The sequence below is a fragment of the Engystomops pustulosus genome, chromosome 9, assembly GCF_040894005.1.
Source record: "Engystomops pustulosus chromosome 9, aEngPut4.maternal, whole genome shotgun sequence".
Lineage (NCBI taxonomy): Eukaryota > Metazoa > Chordata > Amphibia > Anura > Leptodactylidae > Engystomops > Engystomops pustulosus.
The window spans coordinates 65,160,757-65,172,951 of NC_092419.1; the positions used below are offsets into that span (position 1 = coordinate 65,160,757).

Sequence of the window (12,195 nt, forward strand, 5' to 3'; positions counted from 1 at the left end):
GCTGGGAATCCCAAGTTCTGTTGACCTTTTTGAACCTGAAAATTGTGTTAGTTTCTCTATGAGATAGTAAAAGAAGGTTCAAATTGAACAGCTGCTGTCAACGGCCATTCTAAGCTGAATGTGCCTGCTCTCGTCAGATCGCAGCATCAATGCAGCTTAAGGCTTGGCAAGTACCAGCATGGGAGACTGGCTGGGAATCCCAAGCTCCGTTGACCTTTTTGAACCTGAAAATTGTGTTAGTTTCTCTATGAGATAGTAAAAGAAGGTTCAAATTGAACAGCTGCTGTCAACGGCCATTCTAAGATGAATGTTCCTGCTCTCGTCAGATCGCAGCAGCAATGCAGCTTAAGGCTTGGCAAGTACCAGCATGGGAGACTGGCTGGGAATCCCAAGTTCCGTTGACCTTTTTGAACCTGAAAATTGTGTTAGTTTCTCTATGAGATAGTAAAAGAAAGTAGAAATTAGGCAGCTGCTGTCAACGGCCATTCTAAGCTGAATGTGCCTGCTCTCGTCAGATCGCAGCAGCAATGCAGCTTAAGGCTTGGCAAGTACCAGCATGGGAGACTGGCTGCGAATCCCAAGTTCCGTTGACCTTTTTGAACCTGAAAATTGTGTTAGTTTCTCTATGAGATAGTAAAAGAAGGTTCAAATTGAACAGCTGCTGTCAACGGCAATTCTAAGCTGAATGTGCCTGCTCTCGTCAGATTGCAGCAGCAATGCAGCTTAAGGCTTGGCAAGTACCAGCATGGGAGACTGGCTGGGAATCCCAAGTTCCGTTGACCTTTTTGAACCTGAAAATTGTGTTAGTTTCTCTATGAGATAGTAAAAGAAGGTTCAAATTGAACAGCTGCTGTCAACGGCCATTTTAAGCTGAATGTGCCTGCTCTCGTCAGATCGCAGCAGCTTAAGGCTTGGCAAGTACCAGCATGGGAGACTGGCTGGGAATCCCAAGTTCCCTTGACCTTTTTGAACCTGAAAATTGTGTTAGTTTCTCTATGAGATAGTAAAAGAAGGTTCAAATTGAACAGCTGCTGTCAACGGCCATTCTAAGCTGAATGTGCCTGCTCTCGTCAGATCGCAGCAGCAATGCAGCTTAAGGCTTGGCAAGTACCAGCATGGGAGACTGGCTGGGAATCCCAAGTTCCGTTGACCTTTTTGAACCTGAAAATTGTGTTAGTTTCTCTATGAGATAGTAAAAGAAGGTTCAAATTGAACAGCTGCTGTCAACGGCCATTCTAAGCTGAATGTGCCTGCTCTCGTCAGATCGCAGCAGCAATGCAGCTTAAGGCTTGGCAAGTACCAGCATGGGAGACTGGCTGGGAATCCCAAGTTCTGTTGACCTTTTTGAACCTGAAAATTGTGTTAGTTTCTCTATGAGATAGTAAAAGAAGGTTCAAATTGAACAGCTGCTGTCAACGGCCATTCTAAGCTGAATGTGCCTGCTCTCGTCAGATCGCAGCAGCTTAAGGCTTGGCAAGTACCAGCATGGGAGACTGGCTGGGAATCCAGCAGCAATGTAGCTTAAGGCTTGGCAAGTACCAGCATGGGAGACTGGCTGGGAATCCCAAGTTCCGTTGACCTTTTTGAACCTGAAAATTGTGTTAGTTTCTCTATGAGATAGTAAAAGAAGGTTCAAATTGAACAGGTGCTGTCAACGGCCATTCTAAGCTGAATGTGCCTGCTCTCGTCAGATCGCAGCAGCAATGCAGCTTAAGGCTTGGCAAGTACCAGCATGGGAGACTGGCTGGGAATCCCAAGTTCCGTGGACCTTTTTGAACCTGAAAATTGTTAGTTTCTCTGTCAAAGATGATAAAAGAAGGTTCAAATTGAACAGCTGCTGTCAACGGCCATTCTAAGCTGAATGTGCCTGCTCTCGTCAGATCGCAGCAGCAATGCAGCTTAAGGCTTGGCAAGTACCAGCATGGGAGACTGGCTGGGAATCCCAAGTTCCGTTGACCTTTTGAACCTGAAAATTGTGTTAGTTTCTCTATGAGATAGTAAAAGAAGGTTCAAATTGAACAGCTGCTGTCAACGGCCATTCTAAGCTGAATGTGCCTGCTCTCGTCAGATCGCAGCAGCAATGCAGCTTAAGGCTTGGCAAGTACCAGCATGGGAGACTGGCTGGGAATCCCAAGTTCCGTTGACCTTTTTGAACCTGAAAATTGTTAGTTTCTCTGTCAAAGATGGTAAAAGAAGGTTCAAATTGAACAGCTGCTGTCAACGGCCATTCTAAGCTGAATGTGCCTGCTCTCGTCAGATCGCAGCAGCAATGCAGCTTAAGGCTTGGCAAGCACCAGCATGGGAGACTGGCTGGGAATCCCAAGTTCTGTTGACCTTTTTGAACCTGAAAATTGTGTTAGTTTCTCTATGAGATAGTAAAAGAAGGTTCAAATTGAACAGCTGCTGTCAACGGCCATTCTAAGCTGAATGTGCCTGCTCTCGTCAGATCGCAGCAACAATGCAGCTTAAGGCTTGGCAAGTACAAGCATGGGAGACTGGCTGGGAATCCCAAGTTCTGTTGACCTTTTTGAACCTGAAAATTGTTAGTTTCTCTGTCAAAGATGGTAAAAGAAAGTTCAAATTGAACAGCTGCTGTCAACGGCCATTCTAAGCTGAATGTGCCTGCTCTCGTCAGATCGCAGCAGCAATGCAGCTTAAGGCTTGGCAAGTACCAGCATGGGAGACTGGCTGGGAATACCAAGTTCCGTTGACCTTTTTGAGCCTGAAAATTGTGTTAGTTTCTCTATGAGATAGTAAAAGAAGGTTCAAACTGAACATCTGCTGTCAACGGCCATTCTAAGCTGAATGTGCCTGCTCTCGTCAGATCGCAGCAGCAATGAAGCTTAAGGCTTGGCAAGTACCAGCATGGGAGACTGGCTGGGAATTCCAAGTTCTGTTGACCTTTTTGAACCTGAAAATTGTGTTAGTTTCTCTATGAGATAGTAAAAGAAGGTTCAAATTGAACAGCTGCTGTCAACGGCCATTCTAAGCTGAATGTGCCTGCTCTCGTCAGATCGCAGCAGCTTAAGGCTTGGCAAGTACCAGCATGGGAGACTGGCTGGGAATCCCAAGTTCCGTTGACCTTTTTGAACCTGAAAAATGTGTTAGTTTCTCTATGAGATAGTAAAAGAAGGTTCAAATTGAACAGCTGCTGTCAACGGCCATTCTAAGCTGAATGTGCCTGCTCTCGTCAGATCGCAGCAGCAATGCAGCTTAAGGCTTGGCAAGTACCAGCATGGGAGACTGGCTGGGAATCCCAAGTTCCGTTGACCTTTTTGAACCTGAAAATTGTTAGTTTCTCTGTCAAAGATGATAAAAGAAGGTTCAAATTGAACAGCTGCTGTCAACGGCCATTCTAAGCTGAATGTGCCTGCTCTCGTCAGATCGCAGCAGCAATGCAGCTTAAGGCTTGGCAAGTACCAGCATGGGAGACTGGCTGGGAATCCCAAGTTCCGTTGACCTTTTTGAACCTGAAAATTGTGTTAGTTTCTCTATGAGATAGTAAAAGAAGGTTCAAACTGAACAGCTGCTGTCAACGGCCATTCTAAGCTCAATGTGCCTGCTCTCGTCAGATCGCAGCAGCAATGCAGCTTAAGGCTAGGCAAGTACCAGTATGGGAGACTGGCTGGGAATCCCAAGTTCCGTTGACCTTTTTGAACCTGAAAATTGTGTTAGTTTCTCTATGAGATAGTAAAAGACGGTTCAAATTGAACAGCTGCTGTCAACGGCCATTCTAAGCTGAATGTGCCTGCTCTCGTCAGATCGCAGCAGCAATGCAGCTTAAGGCTTGGCAAGTACCAGCATGGGAGACTGGCTGGGAATCCCAAGTTCTGTTGATCTTTTTGAACCTGAAAATTGTTAGTTTCTCTGTCAAAGATGGTAAAAGAAGGTTCAAATTGAACAGCTGCTGTCAACGGCCATTCTAAGCTGAATGTGCCTGCTCTCGTCAGATCGCAGCAGCAATGCAGCTTAAGGCTTGGCAAGTACCAGCATGGGAGACTGGCTGGGAATCCCAAGTTCCGTTGACCTTTTTGAACCTGAAAATTGTTAGTTTCTCTGTCAAAGATGATAAAAGAAGGTTCAAATTGAACAGCTGCTGTCAACGGCCATTCTAAGCTGAATGTGCCTGCTCTCGTCAGATCGCAGCAGCAATGCAGCTTAAGGCTTGGCAAGTACCAGCATGGGAGACTGGCTGGGAATCCCAAGTTCCGTTGACCTTTTTGAACCTGAAAATTGTGTTAGTTTCTCTATGAGATAGTAAAAGAAGGTTCAAACTGAACAGCTGCTGTCAACGGCCATTCTAAGCTCAATGTGCCTGCTCTCGTCAGATCGCAGCAGCAATGCAGCTTAAGGCTTGGCAAGTACCAGCATGGGAGACTGGCTGCGAATCCCAAGTTCCGTTGACCTTTTTGAACCTGAAAATTGTGTTAGTTTCTCTATGAGATAGTAAAAGAAGGTTCAAACTGAACAGCTGCTGTCAACGGCCATTCTAAGCTGAATGTGCCTGCTCTCGTCAGATCGCAGCAGCAATGCAGCTTAAGGCTTTGCAAGTACCAGCATGGGAGACTGGCTGGGAATCCCAAGTTCTGTTGACCTTTTTGAACCTGAAAATTGTGTTAGTTTCTCTATGAGATAGTAAAAGAAGGTTCAAATTGAACAGCTGCTGTCAACGGCCATTCTAAGCTGAATGTGCCTGCTCTTGTCAGATCGCCGCAGCTTAAGGCTTGGCAAGTACCAGCATGGGAGACTGGCTGGGAATCCCAAGTTCCGTTGACCTTTTTGAACCTGAAAATTGTGTTAGTTTCTCTATGAGATAGTAAAAGAAGGTTCAAATTGAACAGCTGCTGTCAACGGCCATTCTAAGCTGAATGTGCCTGCTCTCATCAGATCGCAGCAGCAATGCAGCTTAAGGCTTGGCAAGTACCAGCATGGGAGACTGGCTGGGAATCCCAAGTTCCGTTGACCTTTTTGAACCTGAAAATTGTGTTAGTTTCTCTATGAGATAGTAAAAGAAGGTTCAAATTGAAAAGCTGCTGTCAACGGCCATTCTAAGCTGAATGTGCCTGCTCTCGTCAGATCGCAGCAGCAATGCAGCTTAAGGCTTGGCAAGTACCAGCATGGGAGACTGGCTGGGAATCCCAAGTTCCGTTGACCTTTTTGAACCTGAAAATTGTTAGTTTCTCTGTCAAAGATGGTAAAAGAAGGTTCAAATTGAACAGCTGCTGTCAACGGCCATTCTAAGCTGAATGTGCCTGCTCTTGTCAGATCGCCGCAGCTTAAGGCTTGGCAAGTACCAGCATGGGAGACTGGCTGGGAATCCCAAGTTCCGTTGACCTTTTTGAACCTGAAAATTGTGTTAGTTTCTCTATGAGATAGTAAAAGAAGGTTCAAATTGAACAGCTGCTGTCCACGGCCATTCTAAGCTGAATGTGCCTGCTCTCATCAGATCGCAGCAGCAATGCAGCTTAAGGCTTGGCAAGTACCAGCATGGGAGACTGGCTGGGAATCCCAAGTTCCGTTGACCTTTTTGAACCTGAAAATTGTGTTAGTTTCTCTATGAGATAGTAAAAGAAGGTTCAAATTGAACAGCTGCTGTCAACGGCCATTCTAAGCTGAATGTGCCTGCTCTCATCAGATCGCAGCAGCAATGCAGCTTAAGGCTTGGCAAGTACCAGCATGGGAGACTGGCTGGGAATCCCAAGTTCTGTTGACCTTTTTGAACCTGAAAATTGTGTTAGTTTCTCTATGAGATAGTAAAAGAAGGTTCAAATTGAACAGCTGCTGTCAACGGCCATTCTAAGCTGAATGTGCCTGCTCTCGTCAGATCGCAGCATCAATGCAGCTTAAGGCTTGGCAAGTACCAGCATGGGAGACTGGCTGGGAATCCCAAGCTCCGTTGACCTTTTTGAACCTGAAAATTGTGTTAGTTTCTCTATGAGATAGTAAAAGAAGGTTCAAATTGAACAGCTGCTGTCAACGGCCATTCTAAGATGAATGTTCCTGCTCTCGTCAGATCGCAGCAGCAATGCAGCTTAAGGCTTGGCAAGTACCAGCATGGGAGACTGGCTGGGAATCCCAAGTTCCGTTGACCTTTTTGAACCTGAAAATTGTGTTAGTTTCTCTATGAGATAGTAAAAGAAAGTAGAAATTAGGCAGCTGCTGTCAACGGCCATTCTAAGCTGAATGTGCCTGCTCTCGTCAGATCGCAGCAGCAATGCAGCTTAAGGCTTGGCAAGTACCAGCATGGGAGACTGGCTGCGAATCCCAAGTTCCGTTGACCTTTTTGAACCTGAAAATTGTGTTAGTTTCTCTATGAGATAGTAAAAGAAGGTTCAAATTGAACAGCTGCTGTCAACGGCAATTCTAAGCTGAATGTGCCTGCTCTCGTCAGATTGCAGCAGCAATGCAGCTTAAGGCTTGGCAAGTACCAGCATGGGAGACTGGCTGGGAATCCCAAGTTCCGTTGACCTTTTTGAACCTGAAAATTGTGTTAGTTTCTCTATGAGATAGTAAAAGAAGGTTCAAATTGAACAGTTGCTGTCAACGGCCATTTTAAGCTGAATGTGCCTGCTCTCGTCAGATCGCAGCAGCTTAAGGCTTGGCAAGTACCAGCATGGGAGACTGGCTGGGAATCCCAAGTTCCCTTGACCTTTTTGAACCTGAAAATTGTGTTAGTTTCTCTATGAGATAGTAAAAGAAGGTTCAAATTGAACAGCTGCTGTCAACGGCCATTCTAAGCTGAATGTGCCTGCTCTCGTCAGATCGCAGCAGCAATGCAGCTTAAGGCTTGGCAAGTACCAGCATGGGAGACTGGCTGGGAATCCCAAGTTCCGTTGACCTTTTTGAACCTGAAAATTGTGTTAGTTTCTCTATGAGATAGTAAAAGAAGGTTCAAATTGAACAGCTGCTGTCAACGGCCATTCTAAGCTGAATGTGCCTGCTCTCGTCAGATCGCAGCAGCAATGCAGCTTAAGGCTTGGCAAGTACCAGCATGGGAGACTGGCTGGGAATCCCAAGTTCTGTTGACCTTTTTGAACCTGAAAATTGTGTTAGTTTCTCTATGAGATAGTAAAAGAAGGTTCAAATTGAACAGCTGCTGTCAACGGCCATTCTAAGCTGAATGTGCCTGCTCTCGTCAGATCGCAGCAGCTTAAGGCTTGGCAAGTACCAGCATGGGAGACTGGCTGGGAATCCAGCAGCAATGTAGCTTAAGGCTTGGCAAGTACCAGCATGGGAGACTGGCTGGGAATCCCAAGTTCCGTTGACCTTTTTGAACCTGAAAATTGTGTTAGTTTCTCTATGAGATAGTAAAAGAAGGTTCAAATTGAACAGGTGCTGTCAACGGCCATTCTAAGCTGAATGTGCCTGCTCTCGTCAGATCGCAGCAGCAATGCAGCTTAAGGCTTGGCAAGTACCAGCATGGGAGACTGGCTGGGAATCCCAAGTTCCGTTGACCTTTTTGAACCTGAAAATTGTTAGTTTCTCTGTCAAAGATGATAAAAGAAGGTTCAAATTGAACAGCTGCTGTCAACGGCCATTCTAAGCTGAATGTGCCTGCTCTCGTCAGATCGCAGCAGCAATGCAGCTTAAGGCTTGGCAAGTACCAGCATGGGAGACTGGCTGGGAATCCCAAGTTCCGTTGACCTTTTGAACCTGAAAATTGTGTTAGTTTCTCTATGAGATAGTAAAAGAAGGTTCAAATTGAACAGCTGCTGTCAACGGCCATTCTAAGCTGAATGTGCCTGCTCTCGTCAGATCGCAGCAGCAATGCAGCTTAAGGCTTGGCAAGTACCAGCATGGGAGACTGGCTGGGAATCCCAAGTTCCGTTGACCTTTTTGAACCTGAAAATTGTTAGTTTCTCTGTCAAAGATGGTAAAAGAAGGTTCAAATTGAACAGCTGCTGTCAACGGCCATTCTAAGCTGAATGTGCCTGCTCTCGTCAGATCGCAGCAGCAATGCAGCTTAAGGCTTGGCAAGCACCAGCATGGGAGACTGGCTGGGAATCCCAAGTTCTGTTGACCTTTTTGAACCTGAAAATTGTGTTAGTTTCTCTATGAGATAGTAAAAGAAGGTTCAAATTGAACAGCTGCTGTCAACGGCCATTCTAAGCTGAATGTGCCTGCTCTCGTCAGATCGCAGCAACAATGCAGCTTAAGGCTTGGCAAGTACAAGCATGGGAGACTGGCTGGGAATCCCAAGTTCTGTTGACCTTTTTGAACCTGAAAATTGTTAGTTTCTCTGTCAAAGATGGTAAAAGAAAGTTCAAATTGAACAGCTGCTGTCAACGGCCATTCTAAGCTGAATGTGCCTGCTCTCGTCAGATCGCAGCAGCAATGCAGCTTAAGGCTTGGCAAGTACCAGCATGGGAGACTGGCTGGGAATACCAAGTTCCGTTGACCTTTTTGAGCCTGAAAATTGTGTTAGTTTCTCTATGAGATAGTAACAGAAGGTTCAAACTGAACATCTGCTGTCAACGGCCATTCTAAGCTGAATGTGCCTGCTCTCGTCAGATCGCAGCAGCAATGAAGCTTAAGGCTTGGCAAGTACCAGCATGGGAGACTGGCTGGGAATTCCAAGTTCTGTTGACCTTTTTGAACCTGAAAATTGTGTTAGTTTCTCTATGAGATAGTAAAAGAAGGTTCAAATTGAACAGCTGCTGTCAACGGCCATTCTAAGCTGAATGTGCCTGCTCTCGTCAGATCGCAGCAGCTTAAGGCTTGGCAAGTACCAGCATGGGAGACTGGCTGGGAATCCCAAGTTCCGTTGACCTTTTTGAACCTGAAAAATGTGTTAGTTTCTCTATGAGATAGTAAAAGAAGGTTCAAATTGAACAGCTGCTGTCAACGGCCATTCTAAGCTGAATGTGCCTGCTCTCGTCAGATCGCAGCAGCAATGCAGCTTAAGGCTTGGCAAGTACCAGCATGGGAGACTGGCTGGGAATCCCAAGTTCCGTTGACCTTTTTGAACCTGAAAATTGTTAGTTTCTCTGTCAAAGATGATAAAAGAAGGTTCAAATTGAACAGCTGCTGTCAACGGCCATTCTAAGCTGAATGTGCCTGCTCTCGTCAGATCGCAGCAGCAATGCAGCTTAAGGCTTGGCAAGTACCAGCATGGGAGACTGGCTGGGAATCCCAAGTTCCGTTGACCTTTTTGAACCTGAAAATTGTGTTAGTTTCTCTATGAGATAGTAAAAGAAGGTTCAAACTGAACAGCTGCTGTCAACGGCCATTCTAAGCTCAATGTGCCTGCTCTCGTCAGATCGCAGCAGCAATGCAGCTTAAGGCTAGGCAAGTACCAGTATGGGAGACTGGCTGGGAATCCCAAGTTCCGTTGACCTTTTTGAACCTGAAAATTGTGTTAGTTTCTCTATGAGATAGTAAAAGACGGTTCAAATTGAACAGCTGCTGTCAACGGCCATTCTAAGCTGAATGTGCCTGCTCTCGTCAGATCGCAGCAGCAATGCAGCTTAAGGCTTGGCAAGTACCAGCATGGGAGACTGGCTGGGAATCCCAAGTTCTGTTGACCTTTTTGAACCTGAAAATTGTTAGTTTCTCTGTCAAAGATGGTAAAAGAAGGTTCAAATTGAACAGCTGCTGTCAACGGCCATTCTAAGCTGAATGTGCCTGCTCTCGTCAGATCGCAGCAGCAATGCAGCTTAAGGCTTGGCAAGTACCAGCATGGGAGACTGGCTGGGAATCCCAAGTTCCGTTGACCTTTTTGAACCTGAAAATTGTTAGTTTCTCTGTCAAAGATGATAAAAGAAGGTTCAAATTGAACAGCTGCTGTCAACGGCCATTCTAAGCTGAATGTGCCTGCTCTCGTCAGATCGCAGCAGCAATGCAGCTTAAGGCTTGGCAAGTACCAGCATGGGAGACTGGCTGGGAATCCCAAGTTCCGTTGACCTTTTTGAACCTGAAAATTGTGTTAGTTTCTCTATGAGATAGTAAAAGAAGGTTCAAACTGAACAGCTGCTGTCAACGGCCATTCTAAGCTCAATGTGCCTGCTCTCGTCAGATCGCAGCAGCAATGCAGCTTAAGGCTTGGCAAGTACCAGCATGGGAGACTGGCTGCGAATCCCAAGTTCCGTTGACCTTTTTGAACCTGAAAATTGTGTTAGTTTCTCTATGAGATAGTAAAAGAAGGTTCAAACTGAACAGCTGCTGTCAACGGCCATTCTAAGCTGAATGTGCCTGCTCTCGTCAGATCGCAGCAGCAATGCAGCTTAAGGCTTTGCAAGTACCAGCATGGGAGACTGGCTGGGAATCCCAAGTTCTGTTGACCTTTTTGAACCTGAAAATTGTGTTAGTTTCTCTATGAGATAGTAAAAGAAGGTTCAAATTGAACAGCTGCTGTCAACGGCCATTCTAAGCTGAATGTGCCTGCTCTTGTCAGATCGCCGCAGCTTAAGGCTTGGCAAGTACCAGCATGGGAGACTGGCTGGGAATCCCAAGTTCCGTTGACCTTTTTGAACCTGAAAATTGTGTTAGTTTCTCTATGAGATAGTAAAAGAAGGTTCAAATTGAACAGCTGCTGTCAACGGCCATTCTAAGCTGAATGTGCCTGCTCTCATCAGATCGCAGCAGCAATGCAGCTTAAGGCTTGGCAAGTACCAGCATGGGAGACTGGCTGGGAATCCCAAGTTCCGTTGACCTTTTTGAACCTGAAAATTGTGTTAGTTTCTCTATGAGATAGTAAAAGAAGGTTCAAATTGAAAAGCTGCTGTCAACGGCCATTCTAAGCTGAATGTGCCTGCTCTCGTCAGATCGCAGCAGCAATGCAGCTTAAGGCTTGGCAAGTACCAGCATGGGAGACTGGCTGGGAATCCCAAGTTCCGTTGACCTTTTTGAACCTGAAAATTGTTAGTTTCTCTGTCAAAGATGGTAAAAGAAGGTTCAAATTGAACAGCTGCTGTCAACGGCCATTCTAAGCTGAATGTGCCTGCTCTCGTCAGATCGCAGCAGCAATGCAGCTTAAGGCTTGGCAAGTACCAGCATGGGAGACTGGCTGCGAATCCCAAGTTCCGTTGACCTTTTTGAACCTGAAAATTGTGTTAGTTTCTCTATGAGATAGTAAAAGAAGGTTCAAACTGAACAGTTGCTGTCAACGGCCATTCTAAGCTGAATGTGCCTGCTCTCGTCAGATCGCAGCAGCAATGCAGCTTAAGGCTTGGCAAGTACCAGCGTGGGAGACTGGCTGGGAATCCCAAGTTCCGTTGACCTTTTTGAACCTGAAAATTGTGTTACTTTCTCTGAGATAGTAAAAGAAGGTTCAAATTGAACAGCTGCTGTCAACGGCCATTCTAAGCTGAATGAGCCTGCTCTCATCAGATCGCAGCAGCAATGCAGCTTAAGGCTTGGCAAGTACCAGCATGGGAGACTGGCTGGGAATCCCAACTTCTGTTGACCTTTTTGAACCTGAAAATTGTGTTAGTTTCTCTATGAGATAGTAAAAGAAGGTTCAAATTGAACAGCTGCTGTCAACGGCCATTCTAAGCTGAATGTGCCTGCTCTTGTCAGATCGCCGCAGCTTAAGGCTTGGCAAGTACCAGCATGGGAGACTGGCTGGGAATCCCAAGTTCCGTTGACCTTTTTGAACCTGAAAATTGTGTTAGTTTCTCTATGAGATAGTAAAAGAAGGTTCAAATTGAACAGCTGCTGTCCACGGCCATTCTAAGCTGAATGTGCCTGCTCTCATCAGATCGCAGCAGCAATGCAGCTTAAGGCTTGGCAAGTACCAGCATGGGAGACTGGCTGGGAATCCCAAGTTCCGTTGACCTTTTTGAACCTGAAAATTGTGTTAGTTTCTCTATGAGATAGTAAAAGAAGGTTCAAATTGAACAGCTGCTGTCAACGGCCATTCTAAGCTGAATGTGCCTGCTCTCATCAGATCGCAGCAGCAATGCAGCTTAAGGCTTGGCAAGTACCAGCATGGGAGACTGGCTGGGAATCCCAAGTTCTGTTGACCTTTTTGAACCTGAAAATTGTGTTAGTTTCTCTATGAGATAGTAAAAGAAGGTTCAAATTGAACAGCTGCTGTCAACGGCCATTCTAAGCTGAATGTGCCTGCTCTCGTCAGATCGCAGCAGCAATGCAGCTTAAGGCTTGGCAAGTACCAGCATGGGAGACTGGCTGCGAATCCCAAGTTCCGTTGACCTTTTTGAACCTGAAAATTGTGTTAGTTTCTCTATGAGATAG

The 12,195-nt window shown here is 45.8% G+C and overlaps 24 pseudogenes; all 24 read left to right on the forward strand.

The window, feature by feature from the left end:
* Nucleotides 1–4,846: 4,846 nt before the first annotated feature.
* Nucleotides 4,847–4,964, forward strand: LOC140098638 (5S ribosomal RNA; annotated as a pseudogene).
* Nucleotides 4,965–6,909: 1,945 nt separating this feature from the next.
* LOC140079522 (5S ribosomal RNA) lies at nt 6,910–7,028 on the forward strand (annotated as a pseudogene).
* Nucleotides 7,029–7,526: 498 nt separating this feature from the next.
* On the forward strand, nt 7,527–7,645 carry LOC140097303 (5S ribosomal RNA; annotated as a pseudogene).
* Nucleotides 7,646–7,714: 69 nt separating this feature from the next.
* Nucleotides 7,715–7,833, forward strand: LOC140097315 (5S ribosomal RNA; annotated as a pseudogene).
* Nucleotides 7,834–7,903: 70 nt separating this feature from the next.
* On the forward strand, nt 7,904–8,022 carry LOC140095245 (5S ribosomal RNA; annotated as a pseudogene).
* Nucleotides 8,023–8,092: 70 nt separating this feature from the next.
* On the forward strand, nt 8,093–8,211 carry LOC140087087 (5S ribosomal RNA; annotated as a pseudogene).
* Nucleotides 8,212–8,281: 70 nt separating this feature from the next.
* Nucleotides 8,282–8,400, forward strand: LOC140078384 (5S ribosomal RNA; annotated as a pseudogene).
* Nucleotides 8,401–8,470: 70 nt separating this feature from the next.
* Nucleotides 8,471–8,589, forward strand: LOC140090387 (5S ribosomal RNA; annotated as a pseudogene).
* Nucleotides 8,590–8,840: 251 nt separating this feature from the next.
* On the forward strand, nt 8,841–8,959 carry LOC140097328 (5S ribosomal RNA; annotated as a pseudogene).
* Nucleotides 8,960–9,029: 70 nt separating this feature from the next.
* On the forward strand, nt 9,030–9,148 carry LOC140097340 (5S ribosomal RNA; annotated as a pseudogene).
* Nucleotides 9,149–9,218: 70 nt separating this feature from the next.
* Nucleotides 9,219–9,337, forward strand: LOC140086573 (5S ribosomal RNA; annotated as a pseudogene).
* Nucleotides 9,338–9,407: 70 nt separating this feature from the next.
* On the forward strand, nt 9,408–9,526 carry LOC140079524 (5S ribosomal RNA; annotated as a pseudogene).
* A 70-nt stretch (nt 9,527–9,596) lies between these two features.
* Nucleotides 9,597–9,715, forward strand: LOC140097352 (5S ribosomal RNA; annotated as a pseudogene).
* Nucleotides 9,716–9,785: 70 nt separating this feature from the next.
* On the forward strand, nt 9,786–9,904 carry LOC140097364 (5S ribosomal RNA; annotated as a pseudogene).
* Nucleotides 9,905–9,974: 70 nt separating this feature from the next.
* Nucleotides 9,975–10,093, forward strand: LOC140096782 (5S ribosomal RNA; annotated as a pseudogene).
* Nucleotides 10,094–10,163: 70 nt separating this feature from the next.
* LOC140094298 (5S ribosomal RNA) lies at nt 10,164–10,282 on the forward strand (annotated as a pseudogene).
* A 251-nt stretch (nt 10,283–10,533) lies between these two features.
* LOC140099135 (5S ribosomal RNA) lies at nt 10,534–10,652 on the forward strand (annotated as a pseudogene).
* Nucleotides 10,653–10,722: 70 nt separating this feature from the next.
* On the forward strand, nt 10,723–10,841 carry LOC140097376 (5S ribosomal RNA; annotated as a pseudogene).
* Nucleotides 10,842–10,911: 70 nt separating this feature from the next.
* Nucleotides 10,912–11,030, forward strand: LOC140088223 (5S ribosomal RNA; annotated as a pseudogene).
* A 70-nt stretch (nt 11,031–11,100) lies between these two features.
* LOC140078664 (5S ribosomal RNA) lies at nt 11,101–11,219 on the forward strand (annotated as a pseudogene).
* A 68-nt stretch (nt 11,220–11,287) lies between these two features.
* On the forward strand, nt 11,288–11,406 carry LOC140097466 (5S ribosomal RNA; annotated as a pseudogene).
* Nucleotides 11,407–11,657: 251 nt separating this feature from the next.
* LOC140083359 (5S ribosomal RNA) lies at nt 11,658–11,776 on the forward strand (annotated as a pseudogene).
* A 70-nt stretch (nt 11,777–11,846) lies between these two features.
* LOC140080006 (5S ribosomal RNA) lies at nt 11,847–11,965 on the forward strand (annotated as a pseudogene).
* A 70-nt stretch (nt 11,966–12,035) lies between these two features.
* On the forward strand, nt 12,036–12,154 carry LOC140088225 (5S ribosomal RNA; annotated as a pseudogene).
* Nucleotides 12,155–12,195: the final 41 nt, after the last annotated feature.